Source organism: Urtica dioica, chromosome 4 (genome assembly GCF_054948205.1).
Source record: "Urtica dioica subsp. dioica isolate 48M chromosome 4, U.dioica_male_clone48M_v1_H2, whole genome shotgun sequence".
In the NCBI taxonomy this organism is placed as follows: Eukaryota; Viridiplantae; Streptophyta; class Magnoliopsida; order Rosales; family Urticaceae; genus Urtica; species Urtica dioica.
In genome coordinates, this window is record NC_142759.1 from 36,609,148 (window position 1) to 36,623,890 (window position 14,743).

The following is a 14,743-nucleotide window of genomic DNA, read 5'->3' on the forward strand; positions in this document are numbered from 1 at the left end:
GTTGAGTTCACTCCTCGAGTCGAGTACCGAGTCCACGAGTCGACTAGCTACTCGTCGTGGCGACTCTACGTTTCTCCTCGAGTTGAGTTCACTCCTCGAGTCGAGTACCGAGTCCACGAGTCGACAAGCCACTCCTTGTGCCGACTCTACATTTCTCTTCGAGTTGAGTTCACTCCTCGAGTCGAGTACCGAGTCCACGTGTCGACGAGCTACTCCTCGTTCCGACTCTACATATCCCCTCGAGTTGAGTTCACTCCTCAAGTTGAGTACCGCGTCCACGAGTCGACTAGCTACTCCTCGTGCCGACTCTACAAAAATCTCCTCGAGTTGAGTTCATACCTCGAGTCGAGTACCGAGTCCACGAGTCGACTAGCTACTCCTCGTGCCGACTCTACAAAAAACTCCTCGAGTTGAGTTCATTCCTCGAGTCGAGTACCGAGTCCACGAGTCGACTAGCTACTCCTCGTGCCGACTCTACATTTCTCCTCGAGTTGAGTTCATTCCTCGAGTCGAGTACCGAGTCAACGAGTCGACTTGTTTCTCCTCGTTCCGACTCTACATTCCTCCATGAGTTGAGTTCATTCCTCGAGTCAAGTACCGAGTCCACGAGTGGACTAGCTACTCCTCGTGCCGACTCTACATTTCTCCTCGAGTTGAGTCCACTCCACGAGTCGAGTGCCGAGTCCACGAGTCGACAAGCTACTCCTCGTGCCGACTCTATGTTTCTCCTCGAGTTGAGTTCACTCCTCGAGTCGAGTGCCGAGTCCACGAGTCGACAAGCTACTCCTCATGCCGACTCTACGTTTCTCTTCGAGTTGAGTTCACTCCTCGAGTCGAGTACCGAGTCCATGAGTCGACAAGATACTCCCCGTGCCGACTCTACATTTCTCCTCGAGTTGAGTCCACTCCTCGAGTCGAGTGCCGAGTCCACGAGTCGACAAGCTACTCCTCGTGCCGACTCTACGTTTCTCGTCGAGTTGAGTTCATTCCTCGAGTCGAGTGCGAGTCCACGAGTCGACAAGCTACTCCTCATGCCGACTCTACGTTTCTCCTCGAGTTGAGTTCACTCCTCGAGTCGAGTACCGAGTCCACGAGTCGACAAGATACTCCTCGTGCCGACTCTACATTTCTCCTCGAGTTGAGTCCACTCCTCGAGTCGAGTGCCGAGTCCACGAGTCGACAAGCTACTCCTCGTGCCGACTCTACGTTTCTCCTCGAGTTGAGTTCACTCCTCGAGTCGAGCGCCGAGTCCACGAGTCGACAAGCTACTCCTGATGCCGACTCTACGTTTCTCCTCGAGTTGATTTCACTCCTCGAGTCGAGTACCGAGTCCACGAGTCGACAAGCTACTCCTCGTGCCAACTCTACATTTCTCCTCGAGTCGAGTACCGAGTCCACGAGTCGACAAGCTACTCCTCGGACCGACTCTACATTTCTCCTCGAGTCGAGTACCGAGTCCACGAGTCGACTAGCTACCCCTCGTGCCAACTCTACATTTCTCCTCGAGTTGAGTTCACTCCTCGAGTCGAGTACCGAGTCCACGAGTCGACTAGCTACTCCTCATGCCGACTCTACATTTCTCATGGAGTTGAGTTCACTCCTCGAGTCGAGTACCGAGTCCACGAGTCGACGAGCTACTCCTCGTGCCGACTCTACATTTCTCCTCGAGTCTAGTACCGAGTCCACGTGTCGACTAGCTACTCCTCGTGCCGACTCTACATTTCTCCTCGAGTTGAGTTCACTCCTCGAGTCGAGTACCTAGTCCACGAGTCGACAAGCCACTCCTCGTGCCGACTCTACATTTCTCCTCGAGTTGAGTTCACTCCTCGAGTCGAGTACCGAGTCCACGAGTCGACTAGCTACTCGTCGTGGCGACTCTACGTTTCTCCTCGAGTTGAGTTCACTCCTCGAGTCGAGTACCGAGTCCACGAGTCGACAAGCCACTCCTCGTGCCGACTCTACATTTCTCTTCGAGTTGAGTTCACTCCTCGAGTCGAGTACCGAGTCCACGAGTCGACGAGCTACTCCTCGTGCCGACTCTACATTTCCCCTCGAGTTGAGTTCACTCCTCAAGTTGAGTACCGAGTCCACGAGTCGACTAGCTACTCCTCGTGCCGACTCTACATTTCTCCTCGAGTTGAGTTCATACCTCGAGTCGAGTACCGAGTCCACGAGTCGACTAGCTACTCCTCGTGCCGACTCTACGTTTCTCGTCGAGTTGAGTTCATTCCTCGAGTCGAGTGCGAGTCCACGAGTCGACAAGCTACTCCTCATGCCGACTCTACGTTTCTCCTCGAGTCGAGTACCGAGTCCACGAGTCGACAAGATACTCCTCGTGCCGACTCTACATTTCTCCTCGAGTTGAGTCCACTCCTCGAGTCGAGTGCCGAGTCCACGAGTCGACAAGCTACTCCTCGTGCCGACTCTACGTTTCTCCTCGAGTTGAGTTCACTCCTCGAGTCGAGCGCCGAGTCCACGAGTCGACAAGCTACTCCTGATGCCGACTCTACGTTTCTCCTCGAGTTGAGTTCACTCCTCGAGTCGAGTACCGAGTCCACGAGTCGACAAGCTACTCCTCGTGCCAACTCTACATTTCTCCTCGAGTTGAGTTCACTCCTCGAATCGAGTACCGAGTCCACGAGTCGACTAGCTACTCCTCGTGGCGACTCTATGTTTCTCCTCGAGTTGAGTTCACTCCTCGAGTCGAGTGCCGAGTCCACGAGTCGACGAGCTACTCCTCGTGCCGACTATACATTTCTCCTCGAGTCTAGTACCGAGTCCGCGTGTCGACTAGCTACTCCTCGTGCCGACTCTACATTTCTCCTCGAGTTGAGTTCACTCCTCGAGTCGAGTACCGAGTCCACGAGTCGACAAGCTACTCCTCGTGGAGACTCTACGTTTCTCCTCGAGTTGAGTTCACTCCTCGAGTCGTGTACCGAGTCCACGAGTCGACAAGCTAATCCTCGGGCCGACTCTACATTTCTCCTCGAGTCGAGTACCGAGTCCACGAGTCGACTAGCTACCCCTCGTGCCAACTCTACATTTCTCCTCGAGTTGAGTTCACTCCTCGAGTCGAGTACCGAGTCCACGAGTCGACTAGCTACTCCTCATGCCGACTCTACATTTCTCATCGAGTTGAGTTCACTCCTCGAGTCGAGTACCGAGTCCACGAGTCGACGAGCTACTCCTCGTGCCGACTCTACATTTCTCCTCGAGTCTAGTACCGAGTCCGCGTGTCGACTAGCTACTCCTCGTGCCGACTCTACATTTCTCCTCGAGTTGAGTTCACTCCTCGAGTCGAGTACCGAGTCCACGAGTCGACACGCCACTCCTGGTGCCGACTCTACATTTCTCCTCGAGTTGAGTTCACTCCTCGAGTCGAGTACCGAGTCCACGAGTCGACTAGCTACTCGTCGTGGCGACTCTACGTTTCTCCTCGAGTTGAGTTCACTCCTCGAGTCGAGTACCGAGTCCACGAGTCGACAAGCCACTCCTCGTGCCGACTCTACATTTCTCTTCGAGTTGAGTTCACTCCTCGAGTCGAGTACCGAGTCCAGGAGTCGACGAGCTACTCCTCGTGCCGACTCTACATTTCCCCTCGAGTTGAGTTCACTCCTCAAATTGAATACCGAGTCCACGAGTCGACTAGCTACTCCTCGTGCCGACTCTACAAAAATCTCCTCGAGTTGAGTTCATACCTCGAGTCGAGTACCGAGTTCACGAGTCGACTAGCTACTCCTCGTGCCGACTCTACAAAAAACTCCTCGAGTTGAGTTCATTCCTCGAGTCGAGTACCGAGTCCACGAGTCGACTAGCTACTCCTCGTGCCGACTCTACGTTTCTTGTCGAGTTGAGTTCATTCCTCGAGTCGAGTGCGAGTCCACGAGTCGACAAGCTATTCCTCATGCCGACTCTACGTTTCTCCTCGAGTTGAGTTCACTCCTCGAGTCGAGTACCGAGTCCACGAGTCGACAAGATACTCCTCGTGCCGACTCTACATTTCTCCTCGAGTTGAGTCCACTCCTCGAGTCGAGTGCCGAGTCCACGAGTCGACAAGCTACTCCTGATGCCGACTCTACGTTTCTCCTCGAGTTGAGTTCACTCCTCGAGTCGAGTACCGAGTCCACGAGTCGACAAGCCACTCCTCGTGCCGACTCTACATTTCTCTTCGAGTTGAGTTCACTCCTCGAGTCGAGTACCGAGTCCACGAGTCGACGAGCTACTCCTCGTGCCGACTCTACATTTCCCCTCGAGTTGAGTTCACTCCTCAAATTGAATACCGAGTCCACGAGTCGACTAGCTACTCCTCGTGCCGACTCTACAAAAATCTCCTCGAGTTGAGTTCATACCTCGAGTCGAGTACCGAGTCCACGAGTCGACTAGCTACTCCTCGTGCCGACTCTACAAAAATCTCCTCGAGTTGAGTTCATACCTCGAGTCGAGTGCCGAGTCCACGAGTCGACGAGCTACTCCTCGTGCCGACTATACATTTCTCCTCGAGTCTAGTACCGAGTCCGCGTGTCGACTAGCTACTCCTCGTGCCGACTCTACATTTCTCCTCGAGTTGAGTTCACTCCTCGAGTCGAGTACCGAGTCCACGAGTCGACAAGCTACTCCTCGTGGCGACTCTACGTTTCTCCTCGAGTTGAGTTCACTCCTCGAGTCGTGTACCTAGTCCACAAGTCGACAAGCTAATCCTCGGGCCGACTCTACATTTCTCCTCGAGTCGAGTACCGAGTCCACGAGTCGACTAGCTACCCCTCGTGCCAACTCTACATTTCTCCTCGAGTTGAGTTCACTCCTCGAGTCGAGTACCGAGTCCACGAGTCGACTAGCTACTCCTCATGCCGACTCTACATTTCTCATCGAGTTGAGTTCACTCCTCGAGTCGAGTACCGAGTCCACGAGTCGACGAGCTACTCCTCGTGCCGACTCTACATTTCTCCTCGAGTCTAGTACCGAGTCCGCGTGTCGACTAGCTACTCCTCGTGCCGACTCTACATTTCTCCTCGAGTTGAGTTCACTCCTCGAGTCGAGTACCGAGTCCACGAGTCGACACGCCACTCCTGGTGCCGACTCTACATTTCTCCTCGAGTTGAGTTCACTCCTCGAGTCGAGTACCGAGTCCACGAGTCGACTAGCTACTCGTCGTGGCGACTCTACGTTTCTCCTCGAGTTGAGTTCACTCCTCGAGTCGAGTACCGAGTCCACGAGTCGACAAGCCACTCCTCGTGCCGACTCTACATTTCTCTTCGAGTTGAGTTCACTCCTCGAGTCGAGTACCGAGTCCACGAGTCGACGAGCTACTCCTCGTGCCGACTCTTCATTTCCCCTCGAGTTGAGTTCACTCCTCAAATTGAATACCGAGTCCACGAGTCGACTAGCTACTCCTCGTGCCGACTCTACAAAAATCTCCTCGAGTTGAGTTCATACCTCGAGTCGAGTACCGAGTCCACGAGTCGACTAGCTACTCCTCGTGCCGACTCTACAAAAAACTCCTCGAGTTGAGTTCATTCCTCGAGTCGAGTACCGAGTCCACGAGTCGACTAGCTACTCCTCGTGCCGACTCTACGTTTCTTGTCGAGTTGAGTTCATTCCTCGAGTCGAGTGCGAGTCCACGAGTCGACAAGCTATTCCTCATGCCGACTCTACGTTTCTCCTCGAGTTGAGTTCACTCCTCGAGTCGAGTACCGAGTCCACGAGTCGACAAGATACTCCTCGTGCCGACTCTACATTTCTCCTCGAGTTGAGTCCACTCCTCGAGTCGAGTGCCGAGTCCACGAGTCGACAAGCTACTCCTGATGCCGACTCTACGTTTCTCCTCGAGTTGAGTTCACTCCTCGAGTCGAGTACCGAGTCCACGAGTCGACAAGCTACTCCTCGTGCCAACTCTACATTTCTCCTCGAGTTGAGTTCACTCCTCGAATCGAGTACCGAGTCCACGAGTCGACTAGCTACTCCTCGTGGCGACTCTACGTTTCTCCTCGAGTTGAGTTCACTCCTCGAGTCGAGTGCCGAGTCCACGAGTTGACAAGCTACACCTCGTGGCGACTCTACGTTTCTCCTCGAGTTGAGTTCACTCCTCGAGTCGTGTACCGAGTCCACGAGTCGACAAGCTACTCCTCGGGCCGACTCTACATTTCTCCTCGAGTCGAGTTCACTCCTCGAGTCGAGTACCGAGTCCACGAGTCGACTAGCTAATCCTCATGCCGACTCTACATTTCTCATCGAGTTGAGTTCACTCCTCGAGTCGAGTACCGAGTCCACGAGTCGACTAGCTAATCCTCATGCCGACTCTACATTTCTCATCGAGTTGAGTTCACTCCTCGAGTCGAGTACCGAGTCCACGAGTCGACGAGCTACTCCTCGTGCCGACTCTACATTTCCCCTCGAGTTGAGTTCACTCCTCAAATTGAATACCGAGTCCACGAGTCGACTAGCTACTCCTCGTGCCGACTCTACAAAAATCTCCTCGAGTTGAGTTCATACCTCGAGTCGAGTACCGAGTCCACGAGTCGACTAGCTACTCCTCGTGCCGACTCTACAAAAATCTCCTCGAGTTGAGTTCATACCTCGAGTCGAGTGCCGAGTCCACGAGTCGACGAGCTACTCCTCGTGCCGACTATACATTTCTCCTCGAGTCTAGTACCGAGTCCGCGTGTCGACTAGCTACTCCTCGTGCCGACTCTACATTTCTCCTCGAGTTGAGTTCACTCCTCGAGTCGAGTACCGAGTCCACGAGTCGACAAGCTACTCCTCGTGGCGACTCTACGTTTCTCCTCGAGTTGAGTTCACTCCTCGAGTCGTGTACCGAGTCCACGAGTCGACAAGCTAATCCTCGGGCCGACTCTACATTTCTCCTCGAGTCGAGTACCGAGTCCACGAGTCGACTAGCTACCCCTCGTGCCAACTCTACATTTCTCCTCGAGTTGAGTTCACTCCTCGAGTCGAGTACCGAGTCCACGAGTCGACTAGCTAATCCTCATGCCGACTCTACATTTCTCATCGAGTTGAGTTCACTCCTCGAGTCGAGTACCGAGTCCACGAGTCGACGAGCTACTCCTCGTGCCGACTCTACATTTCTCCTTGAGTCTAGTACCGAGTCCACGTGTCGACTAGCTACTCCTCGTGCCGACTCTACATTTCTCCTCGAGTTGAGTTCACTCCTCGAGTCGAGTACCTAGTCCACGAGTCGACAAGCCACTCCGCGTGCCGACTCTACATTTCTCCTCGAGTTGAGTTCACTCCTCGAGTCGAGTACCGAGTCCACGAGTCGACTAGCTACTCGTTGTGGCGACTCTACGTTTCTCCTCGAGTTGAGTTCACTCCTCGAGTCGAGTACCGCGTCCACGAGTCGACAAGCCACTCCTCGTGCCGACTCTACATTTCTCTTCGAGTTGAGTTCACTCCTCGAGTCGAGTACCGAGTCCACGAGTCGACGAGCTACTCCTCGTGCCGACTCTACATTTCCCCTCGAGTTGAGTTCACTCCTCAAGTTGAGTACCGAGTCCACGAGTCGACTAGCTACTCCTCGTGCCGACTCTACAAAAATCTCCTCGAGTTGAGTTCATACCTCGAGTCGAGTACCGAGTCCACGAGTCGACTAGCTACTCCTCGTGCCGACTCTACGTTTCTCGTCGAGTTGAGTTCATTCCTCGAGTCGAGTGCGAGTCCACGAGTCGACAAGCTACTCCTCATGCCAACTCTACGTTTCTCCTCGAGTTGAGTTCACTCCTCGAGTCGAGTACCGAGTCCACGAGTCGACAAGATACTCCTCGTGCCGACTCTACATTTCTCCTCGAGTTGAGTCCACTCCTCGAGTCGAGTGCCGAGTCCACGAGTCGACAAGCTACTCCTGTGCCGACTCTACGTTTCTCCTCGAGTTGAGTTCACTCCTCGAGTCGAGCGCCGAGTCCACGAGTCGACAACCTACTCCTGATGCCGACTCTACGTTTCTCCTCGAGTTGAGTTCACTCCTCGAGTCGAGTACCGAGTCCACGAGTCGACAAGCTACTCCTCGTGCCAACTCTACATTTCTCCTCGAGTTGAGTTCACTCCTCGAATCGAGTACCGAGTCCACGAGTCGACTAGCTACTCCTAATGGCGACTCTACGTTTCTCCTCGAGTTGAGTTCACTCCTCGAGTCGAGCGCCGAGTCCACGAGTCGACAACCTACTCCTGATGCCGACTCTACGTTTCTCCTCGAGTTGAGTTCACTCCTCGAGTCGAGTACCGAGTCCACGAGTCGACAAGCTACTCCTCGTGCCAACTCTACATTTCTCCTCGAGTTGAGTTCACTCCTCGAATCGAGTACCGAGTCCACGAGTCGACGAGCTACTCCTCGTGCCGACTCTACATTTCCCCTCGAGTTGAGTTCACTCCTCAAGTTGAGTACCGAGTCCACGAGTCGACTAGCTACTCCTCGTGCCGACTCTACAAAAATCTCCTCGAGTTGAGTTCATACCTCGATTCGAGTACCGAGTCCACGAGTCGACTATGTTGGAATCGATCTAGGGTTTGAGAAAAAGTTTAACGCTTCGTTAAGCGGTGGAATTTTAAAAATTTTCTTTTTAAGTAAAACTAGTTTTTACTAACCTAGACAAGAGCATGTGCATGTAAATAAAAACTAATATGAGCTATTAAAGTTACTAACCTTTCTTGAAGCTTGAACCTTGTAGAAGCTTTTGGAAAGTTGCAACGCTCGTCTCCCCTCGCAGCACGTCTCTCTTCCTTTCCTCGGCACCTCGAGCAACCACGAAAGTTTCTATCACTAAATCACTCGAAAAGAAGGAATCAGTGAGTGGACACTTTTAAACACTACGACTTGAGAACGAGTCTCGAAGTCGCAGAGCTAAACACTAGGTCGAGTGAGGACCTAGGTGCCAAGACAAGAAATAATCGAAAATATAAACTAGAGAGAGAGAGAGGAAGGGGCGGCCAAGTCTAGAGAGAGAAGCTCTCAATCTCTAAAACTTTGCATGAATGAAAAGTGAGGAATGAGGCTCCTATTTATAGGAGAGGTCTCACCTTCAATAAGGTAGTTTCCTCTTCTATAGAATATCACATATTCATGAGCCAATTTCCCTTTTCCTTCAAAGAGTCACACGGCCAAGACTAAGCAAGTAAGTCCTTGGATTTGTTTCCTCTTTTATTTGCTTCTCTCTTGATCCTTTTGGGCGCCTACCATGCTTTCCCCTTAGGGGAAATTTGTTTCCTCTTTTTCTTTTGGCAAGTATCTTAATACATTTATGCACAAAATAAACTCTCTTTCCTCTTGGGTAATATAGGCGCCTACACCATCTAGAAAGGGCTTCTAGAAGCATTTCCATTTTGTTCATGACAACATGAAAAAGGCCCATTAAGAATTTTCAATAAAATTCTTATGAAATGAAATTAATTCACAAGGCCCAATTAATCATATTATGGCCGAGTGACATTAAGTCATCAAATGAACTTGTCAAAATTTATTGACATCCATTTCATCCTTATGTCTCAAAAGACAAAAATACCCTTTTAACTATTTTCGTTCTTGTTTTGACTTAGCTTCCAGTTTAACTATTCCTATCGATGTGATTCGTGACAGTGACCTCATGGACCCAAATGAACAAAGCTTTAGCTAAACACTTGGACTCAAAAGTTTACAAACCTTTTCCAAGTTTAGCTTAATGCCAACTGACTCCACTAAAGAGCTGACACTGAAAATCTCTCGGTTCAAATGAATTTGTTTTCTACTCAAGAATTCGACCTAATTATAATGAGCGGATCCACTGAATATTATCTATGCTACCCTTCATGAATGTCATCAGCTAGTCGGGATTTACTAAATTACCATTTTACCCTTCTAGCTGTTATTTCCTCAACTCCTTTGTCGCTTGTGAATAAGTTAGAAACAATGTATTGACGAGGAGCTAACAAGTCACATTGTTTCATCCAAAAAAGTCAGGACTCAATTTGGACACTGGCCAGTTCATTTATTCACACTCCAAGGAACAAAGCATGAGGTGACATACATTGCATTTCAGCAATCTTGTACATGAATTCCATATCTATGAGAACTTCACAAAGTTACTCATGACATACTCACAACTTAGTATTTCACCAATAGGCCCTGTTCGGAATGACTTAGTGAGTCCGAACTCTGACTTTCTCAAATGAGAATACTAAGGTGTGAAATGGCATGTCTCATTTCAGGATTAAGGTAAGCATGATGCAATTCATACATAGTGACTTCGAGACATAAGAGGTTAAATGGTTTGTTCTTATATTGTCTCTAGAAGTGCACTGGTCAATTCAGTATCTTCGGAAGATACCTAGAAGAACTATAGAGTCCCCAACTCTCAATGCCTCATAACCAGACATCATAGATTCTTCTAACAATCATACTGAGGTCAATAGTCCTTTGACCCTAAGATTGCGAATATATCGTTTTAAGCAAACTACGAAGAGTTTGTTCATGCAAATCTACATTTGTCTCTTCGTAAGTTGTTTAGTTTGTTTATGGACTAAAAGACTATGGTTTTATCATAAAGCTTCAGACAAGGAAGATTGAATGAACGTTTCAACTTTTGATTAATGAATAAGCAATTACAAGCAAGAGTCTTCGTAAGACTATATGACATCAAATGTACATAAATAGACACTACTACTCTTCTTGTGGGCACCATTGACAACAGACTAGCTACTCCTCGTGCCGACTCTACAAAAAACTCCTCGAGTTGAGTTCATTCCTCGAGTCGAGTGCCGAGTCCACGAGTCGACAAGCTACTCCTCGTGCCGACTCTACGTTTCTCCTCGAGTTGAGTTCACTCCTCGAGTCGAGCGCCGAGTCCACGAGTCGACAAGCTACTCCTGATGCCGACTCTACGTTTCTCCTCGAGTTGAGTTCACTCCTCGAGTCGAGTACCGAGTCCACGAGTCGACAAGCTACTCCTCGTGCCAACTCTACATTTCTCCTCGAGTTGAGTTCACTCCTCGAATCGAGTACCAAGTCCACGAGTCGACTAGCTACTCCTCGTGGCGACTCTACGTTTCTCCTCGAGTTGAGTTCACTCCTCGAGTCGAGTGCCGAGTCCACGAGTTGACAAGCTACTCCTCGTGGCAACTCTACGTTTCTCCTCGAGTTGAGTTCACTCCTCGAGTCGTGTACCGAGTCCACGAGTCGACAAGCTAATCCTCGGGCCGACTCTACATTTCTCCTCGAGTCGAGTACCGAGTCCACGAGTCGACTAGCTACCCCTCGTGCCAACTCTACATTTCTCCTCGAGTTGAATTCACTCCTCGAGTCGAGTACCGAGTCCACGAGTCGACTAGCTACTCCTCATGCCGACTCTACATTTCTCATCGAGTTGAGTTCACTCCTCGAGTCGAGTACCGAGTCCACGAGTCGACGAGCTACTCCTCGTGCCGACTCTACATTTCTCCTCGAGTATAGTACCGAGTCCACGTGTCGACTAGCTACTCCTCGTGCCGACTCTACATTTCTCCTCGAGTTGAGTTCACTCCTCGAGTCGAGTACCTAGTCCACGAGTCGACAAGCCACTCCTCGTGCCGACTCTACATTTCTCCTCGAGTTGAGTTCACTCCTCGAGTCGAGTACCGAGTCCACGAGTCGACTAGCTACTCGTCGTGGCGACTCTACGTTTCTCCTCGAGTTGAGTTCACTCCTCGAGTCGAGTACCGAGTCCACGAGTCGACAAGCCACTCCTCGTGCCGACTCTACATTTCTCTTCGAGTTGAGTTCACTCCTCGAGTCGAGTACCGAGTCCACGAGTCGACGAGCTACTCCTCGTGCCGACTCTACATTTCCCCTCGAGTTGAGTTCACTCGTCAAGTTGAGTATCGAGTCCACGAGTCGACTAGCTACTCCTCGTGCCGACTCTACAAAAATCTCCTCGAGTTGAGTTCATACCTCGAGTCGAGTACCGAGTCCACGAGTCGACTAGCTACTCGTCGTGCCGGCTCTACGTTTCTCGTCGAGTTGAGTTCATTCCTCGAGTCGAGTGCGAGTCCACGAGTCGACAAGCTACTCCTCATGCCGACTCTACGTTTCTCCTCGAGTTGAGTTCACTCCTCGAGTCGAGTACCGAGTCCACGAGTCGACAAGATACTCCTCGTGCCGACTCTACATTTCTCCTCGAGTTGAGTCCACTCCTCGAGTCGAGTGCCGAGTCCACGAGTCGACAAGCTACTCCTCGTGCCGACTCTACGTTTCTCCTCGAGTTGAGTTCACTCCTCGAGTCGAGCGCCGAGTCCACGAGTCGACAAGCTACTCCTGATGCCGACTCTACGTTTCTCCTCGAGTTGAGTTCACTCCTTGAGTCGAGTACCGAGTTTACGAGTCGACAAGCTACTCCTCGTGCCAACTCTACATTTCTCCTCGAGTTGAGTTCACTCCTCGAATCGAGTACCGAGTCCACGAGTCGACTAGCTACTCCTCGTGGCGACTCTACGTTTCTCCTCGAGTTGAGTTCACTCCTCGAGTCGAGTGCCGAGTCCACGAGTTGACAAGCTACTCCTCGTGGCGACTCTACGTTTCTCCTCGAGTTGAGTTCACTCCTCGAGTCGTGTACCGAGTCCACGAGTCGACAAGCTAATCCTCGGGCCGACTCTACATTTCTCCTCGAGTCGAGTACCGAGTCCACGAGTCGACTAGCTACCCCTCGTGCCAACTCTACATTTCTCCTCGAGTTGAGTTCACTCCTCGAGTCGAGTACCGAGTCCACGAGTCAACTAGCTACTCCTCATGCCGACTCTACATTTCTCATCGAGTTGAGTTCACTCCTCGAGTCGAGTACCGAGTCCACGAGTCGACGAGCTACTCCTCGTGCCGACCCTACATTTCTCCTCGAGTCTAGTACCGAGTCCACGTGTCGACTAGCTACTCCTCGTGCCGACTCTACATTTCTCCTCGAGTTGAGTTCACTCCTCGAGTCGAGTACCGAGTCCACGAGTCGACACGCCACTCCTCGTGCCGACTCTACATTTCTCCTCGAGTTGAGTTCACTCCTCGAGTCGAGTGCCGAGTCCACGAGTTGACAAGCTACTCCTCGTGGCGACTCTACGTTTCTCCTCGAGTTGAGTTCACTCCTCGAGTCGTGTACCGAGTCCACGAGTCGACAAGCTAATCCTCGGGCCGACTCTACATTTCTCCTCGAGTCGAGTACCGAGTCCACGAGTCGACTAGCTACCCCTCGTGCCAACTCTACATTTCTCCTCGAGTTGAGTTCACTCCTCGAGTCGAGTACCGAGTCCACGAGTCGACTAGCTACTCCTCATGCCGACTCTACATTTCTCATCGAGTTGAGTTCACTCCTCGAGTCGAGTACCTAGTCCACGAGTCGACGAGCTACTCCTCGTGCCGACTCTACATTTCTCCTCGAGTCTAGTACCGAGTCCACGTGTCGACTAGCTACTCCAGAGCCGACTCTACATTTCTCCTCGAGTTGAGTTCATTCCTCGAGTCGAGTACCGAGTCCACGAGTCGACATGCCACTCCTCGTGCCGACTCTACATTTCTCCTCGAGTTGAGTTCACTCCTCGAGTCGAGTACCGAGTCCACGAGTCGACTAGCTACTCGTCGTGGCGACTCTACGTTTCTCCTCGAGTTGAGTACCGAGTCCACGAGTCGACAAGCCACTCCTCGTGCCGACTCTACATTTCTCTTCGAGTTGAGTTCACTCCTCGAGTCGAGTACCGAGTCCACGAGTCGACGAGCTACTCCTCGTGCCGACTCTACATTTCCCCTCGAGTTGAGTTCACTCCTCAAGTTGAATACCGAGTCCACGAGTCGACTAGCTACTCCTCGTGCCGACTCTACAAAAATCTCCTCGAGTTGAGTTCATACCTCGAGTCGAGTACCGAGTCCACGAGTCGACTAGCTACTCCTCGTGCCGACTCTACAAAAAACTCCTCGAGTTGAGTTCATTCCTCAAGTCGAGTACCGATTCCACGAGTCGACTAGCTACTCCTCGTGCCGACTCTACGTTTCTCGTCGAGTTGAGTTCATTCCTCGAGTCGAGTGCGAGTCCACGAGTCGACAAGCTACTCCTCATGCCGACTCTACGTTTCTCCTCGAGTTGAGTTCACTCCTCGAGTCGAGTACCTAGTCCACGAGTCGACAAGCCACTCCTCGTGCCGACTCTACATTTCTCCTCGAGTTGAGTTCACTCCTCGAGTCGAGTACCGAGTCCACGAGTCGACTAGCTACTCGTCGTGGCGACTCTACGTTTCTCCTCGAGTTGAGTTCACTCCTCGAGTCGAGTAAAGAGTCTACGAGTCAACAAGCCACTCCTCGTGCCGAATCTACATTTCTCTTCGAGTTGAGTTCACTCCTCGAGTCGAGTACCGAGTCCACGAGTCGACGAGCTACTCCTCGTGCCGACTCTACATTTCCCCTCGAGTTGAGTTCACTCCTCAAGTTGAGTACCGAGTCCACGAGTCGACTAGCTACTCCTCGTCCCGACTCTACAAAAATCTCCTCGAGTTGAGTTCATACCTCGAGTCGAGTACCGAGTCCACGAGTCGACTAGCTACTCCTCGTGCCGACTCTACGTTTCTCGTCGAGTTGAGTTCATTCCTCGAGTCGAGTGCGAGTCCACGAGTCGACAAGCTACTCCTCATGCCGACTCTACGTTTCTCCTCGAGTTGAGTTCACTCCTCGAGTCGAGTACCGAGTCCACGAGTCGACAAGATACTCCTCGTGCCGACTCTACATTTCTCCTCGAGTTGAGTCCACTCCTCGAGT